This window comes from Ranitomeya imitator, chromosome 5 (assembly GCF_032444005.1).
Source record: "Ranitomeya imitator isolate aRanImi1 chromosome 5, aRanImi1.pri, whole genome shotgun sequence".
NCBI lineage: Eukaryota > Metazoa > Chordata > Amphibia > Anura > Dendrobatidae > Ranitomeya > Ranitomeya imitator.
Window position 1 is genome coordinate 502,355,775 of NC_091286.1, and position 20,683 is coordinate 502,376,457.

Genomic DNA, 20,683 nt, shown 5'->3' on the forward strand with positions numbered 1-20,683 from the left:
AGTCAAATGGTGCTCCCTCCCTTCTGAGCTCTGCCGTGCGCCCAAACAGTGGGTTACCCCCACATATGGGGCATCAGCGTACTCGGGATAAATTGGACAACAACTTCTGGGGTCCAATTTCTCTTGTTACCTGTTATGCTGTGCTATCAGGCAACACAGTGTGCAGTAATCAGCGCACATACAGTGATATGGCAATAACCCAAAAACAATAGAACAAGCTCTGAGACGTGGAATCTCTGTAGACCGCAATACCTGAACCTATCCTCACACAACTAAAAGCAGCAGTGGATTGCGCCTATCACTACCTATGCAACTCGGCACTGCCTGAGGAGCTGACTAGCCTGAAGATAGAAATACAAGCCTGACTTGCCTCAGAGAAATACCCCAAAGGAATAGGCAGCCCCCCACATATAATGACTGTTAGCAAGATGAAAAGACAAAACGTAGGAATGAAATAGATTCAGCAAAGTGAGGCCCGATATTCTAGACAGAGCGAGGATAGCAAAGAGAACTATGCAGTCTACAAAAAACCCTAAAGCAAAACCACGCAAAGGGAGGCAAAAAGACCCACCGTGCCGAACTAACGGCACGGCGGTGCACCCTTTGCGTCTCAGAGCTTCCAGCAAAAGAGAATAGCACAGCTGGACAGAAAAAACAGAAACAAAAACAAAGTAACACTTATCTAGCAGAGCAGCAGGCCGCAGGAAAGATGCAGTAGCTCAGATCCAACACTGGAACATTGACAAGGAGCAAGGAAGACAGACTCAGGTGGAGTTAAATAGCAAGGCAGCCAACGAGCTCACCAAAACACCTGAGGGAGGAAGCCCAGAGGCTGCAATACCACTTGTGACCACAGGAGTGAATTCAGCCACAGAATTCACAACAGTACCCCCACCTTGAGGAGGGGTCACCGAACCCTCACCAGAGCCCCCAGGCCGACCAGGATGAGCCACATGAAAGGCACGAACAAGATCTGGGGCATGGACATCAGAGGCAAAAACCCAGGAATTATCCTCCTGAGCATAACCCTTCCATTTGACCAGATACTGGAGTTTCCGTCTAGAGACACGAGAATCCAAAATTTTCTCCACAATATACTCCAATTCCCCCTCCACCAAAACAGGGGCAGGAGGCTCCACAGATGGAACCATAGGTGCCACGTATCTTCTCAACAACGACCTATGGAATACATTATGTATGGAAAAGGAGTCTGGGAGGGTCAGACGAAAAGACACCGGATTGAGAATCTCAGAAATCCTATACGGACCAATAAAACGAGGTTTAAATTTAGGAGAGGAAACCTTCATAGGAATATGACGAGAAGATAACCAAACCAGATCCCCAACACGAAGTCGGGGACCCACACGGCGTCAACGATTAGCGAAAAGCTGAGCCTTCTCCTGGGACAAGGTCAAATTGTCCACTACCTGAGTCCAGATCTGCTGCAACCTGTCCACCACAGAATCCACACCAGGACAGTCCGAAGACTCAACCTGTCCTGAAGAGAAACGAGGATGGAACCCAGAATTGCAGAAAAATGGAGAGACCAAGGTAGCCGAGCTGGCCCGATTATTAAGGGCGAACTCAGCCAACGGCAAAAATGACACCCAATCATCCTGGTCAGCAGAAACAAAACATCTCAGATATGTTTCCAAGGTCTGATTGGTTCGTTCGGTCTGGCAATGCTAGAAAAATTACAGATGAAGCGACGATAAAAATTAGCAAAGCCCAGGAATTTCTGCAGACTTTTCAGAGATGTCGGCTGAGTCCAATCCTGAATGGCCTGGACCTTAACCGGATCCATCTCGATAGTAGAAGGGGAAAAGATGAACCCCAAAAATGAAACTTTCTGCACACCGAAGAGACACTTTGATCCCTTCACGAACAAGGAATTAGCACGCAGTACCTGGAAAACCATTCTGACTTGCTTCACATGAGACTCCCAATCATCAGAGAAGATCAAAATGTCATCCAAGTAAACAATCAGGAATTTATCCAGATACTCACGGAAAATGTCATGCATAAAAGACTGAAAAACAGATGGAGCATTGGCAAGTCCGAACGGCATCACCAGATACTCAAAATGACCCTCGGGCGTATTAAATGCCGTTTTCCATTCATCTCCCTGCCTGATTCTCACCAGATTATACGCACCACGAAGATCAATCTTAGTAAACCAACTAGCCCCCTTAATCCGAGCAAACAAGTCAGATATCAATGGCAAGGGATACTGAAACTTAACCGTGATCTTATTAAGAAGGCGGTAATCAATACACGGTCTTAGCGAACCATCCTTTTTGGCTACAAAAAAGAACCCTGCTCCCAATGGTGATGACGATGGGCGAATATGTCCCTTCTCCAGGGATTCTTTCACATAACTGCGCATAGCGGTGTGTTCAGGCACGGACAAATTAAATAAACGACCCTTAGGGAATTTACTACCAGGAATCAAATTGATAGCACAATCACAATCCCTATGCGGAGGTAGGGCATCGGACTTGGGCTCTTCAAATACATCCTGAAAGTCAGACAAGAACTTTGGGATGTCAGAAGGAATGGATGACGAAATAGACAAAAATGGAACATCACCATGTACTCCCTGACAACCCCAGCTGGTTACCGACATAGAGTTCCAATCTAATACTGGATTATGGGTTTGTAGCCATGGCAACCCCAACACGACCACATCATGCAGATTATGCAGTACCAGAAAGCGAATAACTTCCTGATGTGCAGGAGCCATGCACATGGTCAGCTGGGCCCAGTACTGAGGCTTATTCTTGGCCAAAGGTGTAGCATCAATTCCTCTCAACGGAATAGGACACCGCAAAGGCTCCAAGAAAAATCCACAACGTTTAGCATAATCCAAATCCATCAGATTCAGGGCAGCGCCTGAATCCACAAACGCCATGACAGAATACGATGACAAAGAGCATATCAAGGTAATGGACAGAAGGAATTTGGACTGTACAGTACCAATGACGGCAGAGCTATCGAACCGCCTAGTGCGCTTAGGACAATTAGAAATAGCATGAGTGGAATCACCACAGTAGAAACACAGCCTGTTCAGACGTCTGTGTTCTTGCCGTTCAACTTTAGTCATAGTCCTGTCGCACTGCATAGGCTCAGGTTTACTCTCAGACAATACCGCCAGATGGTGCACAGATTTACGCTCGCGCAAGCGACGACCGATCTGAATGGCCAAGGACATAGACTCATTCAAACCAGCAGGCATAGGAAATCCCACCATGACATCCTTAAGAGCTTCAGAGAGACCCTTTCTGAACCAAGCCGCCAGTGCAGATTCATTCCACAGAGTGAGTACTGACCACTTCCTAAATTTCTTACAATATACTTCTACATCATCCTGACCCTGGCATAAAGCCAGCAAATTTTTCTCAGCCTGATCCACTGAATTAGGCTCATCGTAAAGCAATCCGAGCGCCAGGAAAAACGCATCGACACTACTCAATGCAGGGTCTCCTGGCGCAAGAGAAAACGCCCAGTCCTGTGGGTCGCCGCGCAAAAAAGAAATAATAATCAAAACCTGTTGAATAGGATTACCAGAAGAATGAGGTTTCAAGGCCAGAAATAGCTTACAATTATTTTTGAAGCTCAGGAACTTAGTTCTGTCACCAAAAAACAAATCAGGAATAGGAATTCTTGGTTCTAGCATAGATTTCTGATCAATTGTATCTTGAATCTTTTGTACATTTATAACGAGATTATCCATTGAGGAGCACAGAGCCTGAATATCCATGTCCACAGCTGTGTCCTGAAGCACTCTAATGTCTGGGGGAAAAAAAAAAAAAATGATGTCAGGACTTCTTTTTTCCCTCTATTGAGAATCATTGGTAGGGCTCCTTGTACTGTTATGCTGTGCTATCAGGCAACACAGTGTGCAGTAATCAGCGCACATACAGTGATATGGCAATAACCCAAAAACAATAGAACAAGCTCTGAGACGTGGAATCTCTGTAGACCGCAATACCTGAACCTATCCTCACACAACTAAAAGCAGCAGTGGATTGCGCCTATCACTACCTATGCAACTCGGCACTGCCTGAGGAGCTGACTAGCCTGAAGATAGAAATACAAGCCTGACTTGCCTCAGAGAAATACCCCAAAGGAATAGGCAGCCCCCCACATATAATGACTGTTAGCAAGATGAAAAGACAAAACGTAGGAATGAAATAGATTCAGCAAAGTGAGGCCCGATATTCTAGACAGAGCGAGGATAGCAAAGAGAACTATGCAGTCTACAAAAAACCCTAAAGCAAAACCACGCAAAGGGAGGCAAAAAGACCCACCGTGCCGAACTAACGGCACGGCGGTGCACCCTTTGCATCTCAGAGCTTCCAGCAAAAGAGAATAGCACAGCTGGACAGAAAAAACGGAAACAAAAACAAAGTAACACTTATCTAGCAGAGCAGCAGGCCACAGGAAAGATGCAGTAGCTCAGATCCAACACTGGAACATTGACAAGGAGCAAGGAAGACTGACTCAGGTGGAGTTAAATAGCAAGGCAGCCAACGAGCTCACCAAAACACCTGAGGGAGGAAGCCCAGAGGCTGCAATACCACTTGTGACCACAGGAGTGAATTCAGCCACAGAATTCACAACAGTTACCCTTGTGAAAATAAAAACTTGGGGGCTACAATATCTTTTTTGTGAAAAAAAAAATATTTTTTATTTTCACGACTCTGCATTCTAAACTTCTGTGAAGCACTTGGGCATTCAAAGTTCTCACCACACATCTAGATATGTTCCTTGGGGGGTCTAGTTTCCAAAATGGGGTCACTTGTGGGGGGTTACTACAGTTTAGGTACATCAGGGGCTCTGCAATCGCAACATAATGCCCACAGACCATTCTATCAAAGTATGCATTACAAAAAGGCGCTCCTTCCCTTCCGAGCTCTGCCGTGCGCCCAAACAGTGGTTTACCCCCACATATGGCGCATCAGCGTACTCGGGATAAATTGCACAACAACTATTGCAGTCCAATTTCTCCTGTTACCCTTGTGAAAATAAAAACTTGGGGGCTACAATATCTTTTTTGTGGAAAAAAAAAATATTTTTTATTTTCACGACTCTGCATTCTAAACTTCTGTGAAGCACTTGGGCATTCAAAGTTCTCACCACACATCTAGATAAGTTCCTTGGGGGGTCTAGTTTCCAAAATGGGGTCACTTGTGGAGGGTTTCTACTGGTTAGGTACATCAGGGGCTCTGCAAACGCAACATAATACCCGCAGACCATTCTATCAAAGTATGCATTCCAAAACGGCGCTCCTTCCTTCCGAGCTCTGCCGTGCGCCCAAACAGTGGTTTACCCCCACATATGGGGTACCAGCATACTCAGGACAAATTGGACAACAACTTTTGGGGTCCAATTTCTCTTGTTACCCTTGTGAAAATAAAAACTTGGGGGCTAAAAAATATTTTTTGTGGAAAAAAAAATAAATTTTTATTTTCACGGCTCTGCATTATAAACTTCTGTGAAGCACTTGGGCATTCAAGGTTCTCACCACACATCTAGATAAGTTACATGGGGGGTCTAGTTTCCAAAATGGGGTCACTTGTGGGGGATTTCTACTGTTTAGGCACATCAGGGGCTCTCCAAACGCGACATGGCGTCCGATCTCAATTCCAGCCAATTCTACATTGAAAAAGTAAAACGGCACTCTTTATCTTCCAAGCTCTGCGGTGCGCCCAAACAGTGGTTTATCCCCACATATTGGGTATCGATGTACTCAGGAGAAATTGCACAACAACTATAGTGGTCTAATTTCTCCTGTTACCCTTGTGAAAATAAAAATTTGTGGGCAAAAAGATCATTTTTGTAGAAAAAATGCAATTTTTTTTTTCACGGCTCTACGTTATAAACTTCTGTGAAGCACATGGGGGTTCAAAGTGCTCGCCACACATCTAGATAAGTTCCTTAAGGGGTCTAGTTTCCAAAATGGTGTCACTTGTGGGGGGTTTCCACTGTTTAGGCACATCAGGGGCTCTCCAAACGCGACATGGCGTCCAATCTCAATTCCAGCCAATTCAACATTGAAAAAGTAAAACGGCGCTCCTTCACTTCCAAGCTCTGCGGTGCGCCCAAACAGTGGTTTACCCTCACATATGGGGTATCGACGTATTCAGGAGAAATCGCACAACAACTTTTGTGGTCCAATTTCTCCTGTTACCCTTGTGAAAATAAGAATTTGTGGGCGAAAAAATCATTTTTGTGTAAACAAAAGCGATTTTTTATTTTCACGGCTCTACGTTATAAACTTCTGTGAAGCACTTGGGGGTTCAAAGTGCTCACCACACATCTAGATAAGTTCCTTAAGGGGTCTAGTTTCCAAAATGGTGTCACTTGTGGGGAGTTTCCACTGTTTAGGCACATCAGGGGCTCTCTAAACATGACATGGCGTCCGATCTCAATTCCAGCCAATTCTGCATTGAAAAAGTCAAACGGCGCTCCTTCACTTCTAAGTTCTGCGGTGCGCCCTACCAGTGGTTTACCCCCACATATGGGGTATTGGCGTATTCAGGAGAAATTGCATAACAAATTTATGGTTACATTTCTGTTTTTACACTTGTGAAAATAAAAAAATGGTTCTGATTTAAGATGTTTGCAAAAAAAAGTTAAATGTTCATTTTTTCCTTCCACATTGTTTCAGTTCCTGTGAAGCACGTAAAGGGTTAATAAACTTCTTGAATGTGGTTTTGAGCACCTTGAGGGGTGTAGTTTTTAGAATGGTGTCACACTTCATTATTTTCTATCATATAGACCCCTCAAAATGACTTCAAATGTGATGTGGTCCCTAAAAAAAAATGGTGTTGTAAAAATGAGAAATTGCTGGTCAACTTTTAACCCTTATAACTCTCTAACAAAAAAAAATTTTGTTTCCAAAATTGTGCTGATGTAAAGTAGACATGTGGGAAATGTTATTTATTAACTATTTTTCGTGACATATCTCTCTGATTTAAGGGCATAAAAATACAAAGTTTGAAAATTGCAAAATTTTAAAAATTTTCGCCATATTTCCGTTTTTTTCATAAATAATCGCAAGTAATATCGAAGAAATGTTACCACTAACATGAAGTACAATATGTCACGAAAAAACAATCTCAGAATCAGCAGGATCCGTTGAAGGGTTCCAGAGTTATAACCTCATAAAGTGACAGTGGTCAGAATTGCAAAAATTGGCCTGGTCATTAAGTACCAAATTGGCTCTGTCACTAAGGGGTTAAAGAGTAACTCAAAATAAACGCCACGGCCATTTTTATTCCACATCAATCTGGTTGTCTTGTCTTATTTATTTGGTATGAGTGTGGGGCTCGTGTTACCATGCTTTAGTAAATGACTATATTGCTTTCTCAGTAATTGCTTTGCATTTGTTCAATTATTTGCTTGTATCCATGATCATGTAAGCCACTATGACTATGCAAGGTTCTCCATTAGTGCTTCTCCCAGCCTCGTTTGTTGTTCCAAATTACATTCCTACTAATAATTCTAACTAAGGCTACTTTCACACTAGCGTTTTCTGCAATCCGTCACAATGCGTCGTTTTGCAGAAAAAACGCATCCTGCAAAAGTGCTTGCAGGATGCGTTTTTTCCCCATAGACTTGTATTGATGACGCATTTGCGACGGATTGCCACACGTCGCATCCGTTGTGCTTCTGCGGACCGTTGGGATCAAAAAACGCTACATGTAACGTTTTGTGCTCCTGACGGACCGCTTTTTTCGACCACGCATGCGCGGTCGGAACTCCGCCCCCACCTCCCCGCACCTTACAATGGGGCAGCGGATGCGCCGGAGAAATGCATCCGCTGCCTCCATTGTGCAATGCGCTAAACGCTAGCGTCGGAATCTCTCCCCGACGCATTGCGACGGGGAGATTCCGACGCTAGTGTGAAAGTAGCCTAAATCAAACAAATACGGGATAAAAATAAAAACCCATATAATTTTATAAGAGAGCTATAACTTTAATTAAAATTAACCCCTTAGTGACAGAGCCAATTTGGTACTTAATGACCAGGCCAATTTTTGCAATTCTGACCACTGTCACTTTATGAGGTTATAACTCTGGAACGCTTCAACGGATCCCGCTGATTCTGAGATTGTTTTTTCGTGACATATTGTACTTCATGTTAGTGGTAACATTTCTTCAATATTACTTGTGATTATTTATGAAAAAAACGGAAATATGGCGAAAATTTTTAAAATTTTGCAATTTTCAAACTTTGTATTTTTATGCCCTTAAATCAGAGAGATATGTCACGAAAAATAGTTAATAAATAACATTTCCCACATGTCTGTGCCATCAGCACAATTTTGGAAACAAAATTTTTTTTTGTTAGGGAGTTATAAGGGTTAAAAGTTGACCAGCAATTTCTCATTTTTACAACACCATTTTTTTTTAGGGACCACATCTCATTTGAAGTCATTTTGAGGGGTCTATATGATAGAAAATAATGAAGTGTGACACCATTCTAAAAACTACACCCCTCAAGGTGCTCAAAACCACATTCAAGAAGTTTATTAACCCTTTACGTGCTTCACAGGAACTGAAACAATGTGGAAGGAAAAAATGAACATTTAACTTTTTTTTGCAAACATCTTAATTCAGAACCATTTTTTTTATTTTCACAAGTGTAAAAACAGAAATGTAACCATAAATTTTGTTATGCAATTTCTCCTGAATACGCCAATACCCCATATGTGGGGGTAAACCACTGTTAGGGCGCACCGCAGAACTTAGAAGTGAAGGAGCGCCGTTTGACTTTTTCAATGCAGAATTGGCTGGAATTGAGATCGGACACCATGTCATGTTTAGAGAGCCCCTGATGTGCCTAAACAGTGGAAACTCCCCACAAGTGACACCATTTTGGAAACTAGACCCCTTACGGAACTTATCTAGATGTGTGGTGAGCACTTTGAACCCCCAATTGCTTCACAGAAGTTTATAATGTAGAGCCGTGAAAATAAAAAATCGCTTTTGTTTACACAAAAATGATCTTTTCGCCCACAAATTCTTATTTTCACAAGGGTAACAGGAGAAATTAGACCACAAAAGTTGTTGTGCAATTTCTCCTGAGTACGCTGATACCCAATATGTGGGGGTAAACAACTGTTAGGGCGCACCGCAGAGCTTGGAAGAGAAGGAGTGCCGTTTTACTTTTTCAATGTAGAATTGGCTGGAATTGAGATTGGACGCCATGTCGCGTTTGGAGAGCCCCTGATGTGCCTAAACAGTGGAAACCCCCCACAAGTGACACCATTTTGGAAACTAGACCCCTTACGGAACTTATCTAGATGTGTGGCGAGCACTTTGAACCCCCATGTGCTTCACAGAAGTGTATAACGTAGAGCCGTGAAAAAAAAAAATTGCATTTTTTCTACAAAAATGATCTTTTTGCCCACAAATTTTTATTTTCACAAGGGTAACAGGAGAAATTAGACCAATAAAGTTGTTGTACAATTTCTCCTGAGTACGTTGATACCCAATATGTGGGGGTAAACCACTGTTTGGGCGCACCGCAGAGCTTGGAAGAGAAAGAGTGCCGTTTTACTTTTTCAATGTAGAATTGGCTGGAATTGAGATCGGACGCCATGTCGCGTTTGGAGAGCCCCTGATGTGCCTAAACAGTAGAAATCCCCCACAAGTGACCCCATTTTGGAAACTAGACCCCCCATGGAACTTATCTAGATGTGTGGTGAGAACCTTGAATGCCCAAGTGCTTCACAGAAGTTTATAATGCAGAGCCGTGAAAATAAAAAATATTTTTTTTTTCCACAAAAAAGATTTTTTAGCCCCCAAGTTTATATTTTCACAAGGGTAACAAGAGAAATTGGACCCCAAAAGTTGTTTTCCAATTTGTCCTGAGTATGCTGGTACCCCATATGTGGGGGTAAACCACTGTTTGGGCGCACGGCAGAGCTCGGAAGGAAGGAGCGCCGTTTTGGAATGCAGACTTTGATAGAATGGTCTGCGGGTATTATGTTGCGTTTGCAGAGCCCCTGATGTACCTAACCAGTAGAAACCCTCCACAAGTGACCCCATTTTGGAAACTAGACCCCCCATGGAACTTATCTAGATGTGTGGTGAGAACTTTGAATGCCCAAGTGCTTCACAGAAGTTTAGAATGCAGAGTCGTGAAAATAAAAAATATTTTTTTTTCCACAAAAAAGATATTGTAGCCCCCAAGTTTTTATTTTCACAAGGGTAACAGGAGAAATTGGACTGCAATAGTTGTTGTCCAATTTATCCCGAGTACGCTGATGCACCATATGTGGGGGTAAACCACTGTTTGGGCGCACGGCAGAGCTCGGAAGGGAAGGAGCGCCTTTTTGGAATGCAGACTTTGATAGAATGGTCTGTGGGCATTATGTTGCGATTGCAGAGCCCCTGATGTACCTAAACTGTAGTAACCCCCCACAAGTGACCCCATTTTGGAAACTAGACCCCCCAAGGAACTTATCTAGATGTGTGGTGAGAACTTTGAATGCCCAAGTGCTTCACAGAAGTTTAGAATGCAGAGTCGTGAAAATAAAAAATATTTTTTTTTTCACAAAAAAGATTTTGTAGCCCCCAAGTTTTTATTTTCACAAGGGTAACAAGATAAATTGGACCCCAGAAGTTGTTGTCCAATTTATTTCAAGTACGCTGATGCCCCATATGTGGGGGTAACCCACTGTTTGGGCGCACGGCAGAGCTCAGAAGGGAGGGAGCACCATTTGACTTTTTGAGCGCAAAATTGGCTGTCGTGTTTGGAGACCCCCTGATGTACCTAAACAGTGGAAACCCCCCAATTCTAGCTCCAACCCTAACCCCAACACACCCCTAACCCTAATCCCAACCTGATCCATAATCCTAATCACTAACCCTAACCATAATCACAACCCTCACCCCAAAACAACCCTAATGTCAACCCTAACCATAACCCTAATCAAAACCCTAAATCCAACACACCCCTAATCCTAATCTCAACCCTAATCCCAAACCTAACCCTAATCCCAAGCGTAACCCTAATGCCAACCCTAACCCTAATACCAACCCTAATCCAAACCCTAACCCTAATCCCAGCTCTAACCCTAACTTTAGCCCCAACCCTAGCCCTAACTTTAGCCCCAACCCTAACCCTAGCCCTAAGGCTACTTTCACACTTGCGTCGTTTGGCATTCCGTCGCAATCAGTCGTTTTGGACAAGAAACGGATCCTGCAAATGTGCCCGCAGGATGCGTTTTTTGCCCATAGACTTGTATTGCCGACGGATCGTGACGGATGGCCACACGTCGCTTCCGTCGTGCACTGGATCAGTTGTGTTTTGGCGGAGCGTCGGCACAAAAAACGTTCAATGAAACGTTTTTTTGTACGTCGCATCCGCCATTTCTGACCGCGCATGCGTGGCCGTAACTCCGCCCCCTCCTCCCCAGGACATAGATTGGGCAGCAGACACATATGGTAGCTTATCTCTAAGGAGAACAAATAATCGGGCAAGATGAAATTCAAATTCAGGAAGCTGCCGTAAATGAAAGTTAGTTGTGGGTTTGGTGACTTTAAAGAGGTTTTCCCATAAACAAAAGTTCATTTTATTCACTAGATCTTGGTATTAAAATAAGGTTTACAATATGAAGTGATTAAAAATAATGTTCCTGTGCTGAGATAATCTTATAAATGTGCCCCTGCTGTGTACTGTGTAATGGCCGCGTCTGACCGTACAGGAACATGGTCTGATCATACCACAGCTCCTGGCACAGCATAGGAACCTTTGTGGAAGTTGCTATTATTTCAAGATCTAGTGAATAAAATTAACTTTTGTTCTTGGGAAAACCCCTTTAATGTGCTGTTGACTGACCTCATTTTTTTTTCACTTTATGCCTTTTTCCACAATTTCATATTACATACATACATTACATACGGAGCCTGGGAGCTTTCTAGGTAAGTTCCCACGATCTATGAACATCCAGCAGAGGGCGCCTCACCGCAAATAAAGCTAAATATAGCTCATTGATCTATTTTTAGCCTCATTCCCCGGGGTTTTGCAGCGAGGAGCAGCCTGCATTAGCGGAACTCCTTGCTGCAAAATGTTTTAACCCCTTCAGAAGGATTTACATCGTTGGACGTTACAGATCTGCGGAGGGTAAGTATATTGTTGGTTTATTATGTTTTTTCTTTCACAGAACGAGGGTCTTCAGTGACTGGATTGGGCGTAGAATAAAATACTCCAACAACCATTGTTTTTATTTCATTAAAATAATTTTAAATAATGTGTTTGTGTTTTATTTAACCCTTTACTACAATTGGATTAATAATGGATAGGTGTCATAATTGACGCCTCTCCATTATTAATCTGGCTTAATGTCACCTTACAATAGCAAGGTGGCATTAACCCTTCATTACCCCATATCCCACCGCTACACGGGAATGGGAAGAGAGTGGCCAAGTGCCAGAATAGGCGCATCTTCCAGATGTGCCTTTTCTGGGGTGGCTGGGGGCAGATGTTTTTAGCCAGGGGGGGGCCAATAACCATGGACCCTCTCCAGGCTATTAATATCTGCCCTCAGTCACTGGCTTTACTACTCTGGCGGAGAAAATTGCGCGGGAGCCCACGCCAATTTTTTCCGCCATTTAACCCTTTATTTTAAGAGCTAGAACGGCCAAATTTTGCAGATACACTCTACTGACATTAGTAGTGTGGATTCTGCAAAAAAAATGGAGAGAAGACATGGTTTACTGTATGTAAACCATGTCTCAAATCATGTCGGGTTTTAGGAAGGAGAAAGAAAAAGCCGGTAATTGAATTACCGGCTTTCAAGCTGTATAGCGCTGGAATAAATAGTAATATATATACATATATGTGTCTCACTGACATATATATATATATATACCTATTCTATGTGTCCACATTTATTCTACCTATTCTACTGTAAGCTGTCAGTGTGATTTTACTGTACACCGCACTGAATTGCCGGCTTTTCTCTCTAACAGCGCTGCGTATTTCTCGCAAGTCACACTGCTTGTCCGTGTGTAATCCGTATTTTTCACGCTTCCATAGACTTTCATTGGCGTATTTCTTGCGCAGTACGGTGACAAACGCAGCATGCTGCGATTTTCTACGGCCGTAGAAAGCCGTATAATACTGATCAGTAAAATACGGCAGATAGGAGCAGAGGCATAGAGAATAATTGTGCCGTATTTTTTGCGAGTTTTACGGACGTAGTTTCTGCGCTCTTACGTCCGTAAAACTCGCAAGTGTGAAGCCGGCCTAAAACAGAGTTCAAAAGTTCCACGAGGAGTGAGGGTCCTGCTCACAAGCTTACAATCTAAGGATATAGGGGACACAATAGGCAGAACATGCTTGTCATGTATGCTCCAGCCATCATTATAATAAATAGGGGTTTTCACATTATGCTGCATGATCCATCATCATCCATAAATATGACTATGACTGCAGCAATCAGGACAGATTGGAGTAGAGAGAGTTTGTTAGAGGGAGACTGATCAGTGAAGAGTTGCAGTAATGCAGACGAGAATGAATAAGAGGGACACTAAGAGCTTCAAAAGTGACAAAAGGTCGTACTCTGGAGATGTTTCTAAGATGTAGGTAACATGAGTAAATGAGTGATTGGACATAGCAAATAAGGCTGGGGTCACACTGGTGTAGAATACGGACGAGTGCTCTGCGAGAAAAAAATCGCATAGCACTCGGACCAATGTTAATCTATGGGGCAGCTCACATCAGTATATTTTTTTTCTGCCGTATTCGTCGTGCGTGTAAAATCGCAGCATGCTGCGATTGTACACAATTATCGTCCGAGACTCGCGAATGCAAGTCTATGGGTACAAGAAAAAAGCGGACATCACACGGCTCATTCGTCTATCTTGTGACAAATACTCAACCATTTTCCTCATTTCAGCCCATTGAGCCAATTCAATGGGGAAAAGCAGTGAGATATGTAAAGCCATACGCATGTCATACAGATACATGGGTGGCAGAAAATCACATCATCGCATTGCAAACGCATTACACACGGATGACCATACAGCCTCTGTTGGTAGGTAATGTTCTCCAGAATCACTAATTTCTCATAGGCTTCATAAGGGACAAAACAATTGCAATACACATGACCAGTGTATCACTTGGGAGTCTGTCAGGAGATTATTTTTTTAATTTTAGTCTTTGCTGCCAAAAATAGTGGAATCCCCATAAAAACGCATAAACCCCCTTGGAAAATCATGGAATACAAAAGTGAATACGGCCTAAACTGGTAAATGAATAAAAATTTATGAATAAAGCAACTATAACTATTAACAAACCTTGGCGAGTCTAAAGAATGGGCAGCAAAAGCAACTGCTGATTAATGACAATGGGCAATTGTTTAGGCTCATTATGAAATCATCCCAATTCACACTTATTGGTGGATCACTATTTCTATACATGTGATCTCTCTCTGTAGTAACTGATCATTTTCACATAAAGCTGGCATCTGATTGGTTGCTATGAACCAAACTGACCATTTTGTAGTAGAGCTTTTAAGAGTGTGGCCCATTTGTTACTATGACAACATTCTCTTCCCTCGTTATATCAGTCATGGAAAGGATCATATTTTGATATAACCATATTTATGAACACCTGCTTGGCATTCATGTCTGACTACTTATGGCGGTGGAATTATTATGTAATTTAAAAGCATTGTTTTGTATCTCTGTTTCTAAATTGACATAAATATTTCAATAGTGTCTAAAAGTGAATAACTCAGATATTCTGGGGACGATTTATTATTGCACACTTTGCATTTGGTGCACCAGTGTCTCATCTCTGAGCAACATGCTTTGGCTTTGTAAAAAAGCCCACCTTCTGAGGCAATCTGATGTAGGCTATCAAAGAGATACCAGGACGGACCCGTTGGATGTCATGGTGTTGGCACCATCTCTGAGAGTAAGGAAAGACAGCTTTTGATTTGGCAAACCTGAGATTTCATAGGTGGACAGTTTGTGAGCTGTTGACCACAGAAATTGTAAAGACTCGAACCACAGTGATTAATCACTAAGCCTTGCAGAGTCAACCATCTAAATTGGGGTAATTATTAGCTGTGAGCAAGAGAATCGCAAGACTCTTCTTCTGGAATTCACATCAGTTCTCCCAGGTCCAGGGTCCAGGAATTTCATCGTCTGGCACTCGAATTCTGGCATCAAGGCCTCTGTGATGTCATGAAATGGGTAAGTGTTATGGCTGGCAATCAGGCAACACAGCGTGCAGTAATCAGCGCACATACAGAGATCTGGCAATAACCAAAAACAATAGGACGAGCTCTGAGACGTGGAATCTCTGTAGACTGCAGTACCTGATCTATCCTCACACAACTATAAGCAGCAGTGGATTGCGCCTATCACTACCTATGCAACTCGGCACTGCCTGAGGAGCTGACTAGCCTGAAGATAGAAATACAAGCCTGACTTACCTCAGAGAAATACCCCAAAGGAATAGGCAGCCCCCCACATATAATGACTGTTAGCAAGATGAAAAGACAAACGTAGGAATGAAATAGATTCAGCAAAGTGAGGCCCGATATTCTAGACAGAGCGAGGATAGCAAAGAGAACTATGCAGTCTACAAAAAACCCTAAAACGAAAACCACGCAAAGGGGCAAAAAGACCCACCGTGCCGAACTAACAGCACGGCGGTGCACCCCTTTGCTTCTCAGAGCTTCCAGCAAAAGATAATAGCAAGCTGGACAGAAAAAACAGAAAACAAACTAGAAGCACTTATCTAGCAGAGCAGCAGGCCCAAGGAAAGATGCAGTAGCTCAGATCCAACACTGGAACATTGACAAGGAGCAAGGAAGACAGACTCAGGTGGAGCTAAATAGCAAGGCAGCCAACGAGCTCACCAAAACACCTGAGGGAGGAAGCCCAGAGACTGCAATACCACTTGTGACCACAGAAGTGAACTCAGCCACAGAATTCACAACAGTACCCCCCCCTTGAGGAGGGGTCACCGAACCCTCACCAGAACCCCCAGGCCGACCAGGATGAGCCACATGAAAGGCACGAACAAGATCGGGAGCATGGACATCAGAGGCAAAAACCCAGGAATTATCTTCCTGAGCATAACCCTTCCATTTGACCAGATACTGGAGTTTCCGTCTAGAGACACGAGAATCCAAAATCTTCTCCACAATATACTCCAATTCCCCCTCCACCAAAACAGGGGCAGGAGGCTCCACAGATGGAACCATAGGTGCCACGTATCTCCTCAACAACGACCTATGGAATACATTATGTATGGAAAAGGAGTCTGGGAGGGTCAGACGAAAAGACACCGGATTGAGAATCTCAGAAATCCTATACGGACCAATAAAACGAGGTTTAAATTTAGGAGAGGAAACCTTCATAGGAATATGACGAGAAGATAACCAAACCAGATCCCCAACACGAAGTCGGGGTCCCACACGGCGTCTGCGATTAGCGAAAAGCTGAGCCTTCTCCTGGGACAAGGTCAAACTGTCCACTACCTGAGTCCAGATCTGCTGCAACCTGTCCACCACAGAATCCACACCAGGACAGTCCGAAGACTCAACCTGTCCTGAAGAGAAACGAGGATGGAACCCAGAATTGCAGAAAAATGGAGAGACCAAGGTAGCCGAGCTGGCCCGATTATTAAGGGCGAACTCAGCCAACGGCAAAAATGACACCCAATCATCCTGGTCAGCGGAAACAAAACATCTCAGATATGTTTCCAAGGTCTGATTGGTTCGTTCGGTCTGGCCATTAGTCTGAGGATGGAAGGCCGAGGAGAAAGATAGGTCAATGCCCATCCTACCACAAAAGGCTCGCCAGAACCTCGAGACAAACTGGGAACCTCTGTCAGAAACAATATTCTCAGGAATGCCATGTAAACGAACCACATGCTGGAAGAACAAAGGCACCAAATCAGAGGAGGAAGGCAATTTAACCAAGGGCACCAGATGGACCATTTTAGAAAAGCGATCACAGACCACCCAAATGACCGACATTTTTTGAGAAACGGGAAGGTCAGAAATGAAATCCATCGAAATATGTGTCCAAGGCCTCTTCGGGACCGGCAAGGGCAAAAGCAACCCACTGGCACGTGAACAGCAGGGCTTAGCCCTAGCACAAATTCCACAGGACTGCACAAAAGCACGCACATCCCGTGACAGAGATGGCCACCAGAAGGATCTAGCAACCAACTCCCTGGTACCAAAGATTCCTGGATGACCGGCCAGCACCGAACAATGAAGTTCAGAGATAACTTTACTAGTCCACCTATCAGGGACGAACAGTTTCTCGGCCGGACAACGATCAGGTTTATTAGCCTGAAATTTCTGCAACACTCTCCGCAAATCAGGGGAGATGGCAGACACAATGACTCCTTCCTTGAGGATACTCGCCGGCTCAGATAACCCCGGAGAGTCGGGCACAAAACTCCTAGACAGAGCATCCGCCTTCACATTTTTAGAGCCCGGAAGGTATGAAATCCCAAAATCAAAACGAGCAAAAAATAACGACCAACGGGCCTGTCTAGGATTCAAGCGCTTGGCAGACTCAAGATAAGTAAGGTTCTTATGATCAGTCAAAACCACCACGCGATGCTTAGCACCCTCAAGCCAATGACGCCACTCCTCGAATGCCCACTTCATGGCCAGCAACTCTCGGTTGCCCACATCATAATTACGCTCAGCAGCAGAAAATTTCCTGGAAAAGAAAGCACATGGTTTGAACACTGAGCAACCAGAACCTCTCTGTGACAAAACCGCCCCTGCACCAATCTCAGAAGCATCAACCTCGACCTGGAACGGAAGAGAAACATCAGGTTGACACAACACAGGGGCACAGCAAAAACGACGCTTCAACTCCTGAAAAGCTTCCACGGCAGCAGAAGACCAATTAACCAAATCAGCACCCTTCTTGGTCAAATCGGTCAATGGTCTGGCAATGCTAGAAAAATTACAGATGAAGCGACGATAAAAATTAGCAAAGCCCAGGAATTTCTGCAGACTTTTTAGAGATGTCGGCTGAGTCCAATCCTGGATGGCCTGAACCTTAACCGGATCCATCTCAATAGTAGAAGGGGAAAAGATGAACCCCAAAAATGAAACTTTCTGCACACCGAAGAGACACTTTGATCCCTTCACGAACAAGGAATTAGCACGCAGTACCTGGAAAACCATTCTGACTTGCTTCACATGAGACTCCCAATCATCTGAGAAGATCAAAATGTCATCCAAGTAAACAATCAAGAATTTATCCAGATACTCACGGAAAATGTCATGCATAAAAGACTGAAAAACAGATGGAGCATTGGCAAGTCCGAACGGCATCACCAGATACTCAAAATGACCCTCGGGCGTATTAAATGCCGTTTTCCATTCATCTCCCTGCCTGATTCTCACCAGATTATACGCACCACGAAGATCAATCTTAGTAAACCAACTAGCCCCCTTAATCCGAGCAAACAAGTCAGAAATCAATGGCAAGGGATACTGAAACTTAACAGTGATCTTATTAAGAAGGCGGTAATCAATACACGGTCTTAGCGAACCATCCTTCTTGGCTACAAAAAAGAACCCTGCTCCCAATGGTGACGACGATGGGCGAATATGTCCCTTCTCCAGGGACTCCTTCATATAACTGCGCATAGCGGTGTGTTCAGGTACGGACAAATTAAATAAACGACCCTTAGGGAATTTACTACCAGGAATCAAATCGATAGCACAATCACAATTCCTATGCGGAGGTAGGGCATCAGACTTGGACTCTTCAAATACATCCTGAAAGTCCGACAAGAACTCTGGGATGTCAGAAGGAATGGATGACGAAATAGACAAAAATGGAACATCACCATGTACTCCCTGACAACCCCAGCTGGTTACCGACATAGAGTTCCAATCCAATACTGGATTATGGGTTTGTAGCCATGGCAACCCCAACACGACCACATCATGCAAATTATGCAGTACCAGAAAGCAAATAACTTCCTGATGTGCAGGAGCCATGCACATGGTCAGCTGGGCCCAGTACTGAGGCTTATTCTTGGCCAAAGGTGTAGCATCAATTCCTCTCAACGGAATAGGACACCGCAAAGGCTCCAAGAAAAATCCACAACGTTTAGCATAATCCAAATCCATCAGATTCAGGGCAGCGCCTGAATCCACAAACGCCATGACAGAATACGATGACAAAGAGCACATTAAGGTAATGGACAAAAGGAATTTGGACTGTACAGTACCAATAACGGCAGAGCTATCGAACCGCCTAGTGCGTTTTGGACAATTAGAAATAGCATGAGTAGAATCACCACAATAGAAACACAGTCTGTTCAGACGTCTGTGTTCTTGCCGTTCTACTTTAGTCATAGTCCTGTCGCACTGCATAGGCTCAGGTTTACTCTCAGACAATACCGCCAGATGGTGCACAGATTTACGCTCGCGCAAGCGACGACCGATCTGAATGGCCAAGGACATAGACTCATTCAAACCAGCAGGCATAGGAAATCCCACCATTACATCCTTAAGAGCTTCAGAGAGACCCTTTCTGAACAAAGCCGCTAGTGCAGATTCATTCCACAGAGTGAGTACTGACCACTTCCTAAATTTCTGACAATATACTTCTACATCATCCTGACCCTGGCATAAAGCCAGCAGATTTTTCTCAGCCTGATCCACTGAATTAGGCTCATCGTAAAGCAATCCCAGCGCCTGGAAAAATGCATCAACATTACTCAATGCAGAATCTCCTGGTGCAAGAGAAAACGCCCAGTCCTGTGGGTCGCCGCGCAAAAAAGAAATAATAATCAAAACCTGTTGAATAGGATTACCAGAAGAATGAGGTTTCAAGGCCAGAAATAGCTTACAATTATTTCTGAAGCTCAGGAACTTAGTTCTGTCACCAAAAAACAAATCAGGAATCGGAATTCTTGGTTCTAGCATCGATTTCTGATCAATAGTATCTTGAATCTTTTGTACATTTACAACGAGATTATCCATTGAGGAGCACAGAGCCTGAATATCCATGTCCACAGCTGTGTCCTGAAGCACTCCAATGTCTAGGGGAAAAAAAAGACTGAAGACAGAGCTAAGAAAAAAAAATGATGTCAGGATTTCTTTTTTCCCTCTATTGGGAATCATTGGGGGGCTCCTTGTACTGTTATGGCCGGCAATCAGGCAACACAGCGTGCAGTAATCGGCGCACATACAGAGATCTGGCAATAACCAAAAACAATAGGACGAGCTCTGAGACGTGGAATCTCTGTAGACTGCAGTACCTGATCTATCCTCACACAACTATAAGCAGCAGTGGATTGCGCCTATCACTACCTATGCAACTCGGCACTGCCTGAGGAGCTGACTAGCCTGAAGATAGAAATACAAGCCTGACTTACCTCAGAGAAATACCCCAAAGGAATAGGCAGCCCCCCACATATAATGACTGTTAGCAAGATGAAAAGACAAACGTAGGAATGAAATAGATTCAGCAAAGTGAGGCCCGATATTCTAGACAGAGCGAGGATAGCAAAGAGAACTATGCAGTCTACAAAAAACCCTAAAACGAAAACCACGCAAAGGGGCAAAAAGACCCACCGTGCCGAACTAACAGCACGGCGGTGCACCCCTTTGCTTCTCAGAGCTTCCAGCAAAAGATAATAGCAAGCTGGACAGAA

General features: G+C 43.8%; 1 protein-coding gene across 2 annotated transcripts in view; it reads right to left on the reverse strand.

Annotated features, from left to right (window-relative positions):
* KCNAB1 (potassium voltage-gated channel subfamily A regulatory beta subunit 1) overlaps positions 1-20,683 on the reverse strand; it is a 553,598-nt gene that overhangs the window by 170,106 nt on the left and 362,809 nt on the right. The window lies entirely within an intron of this gene.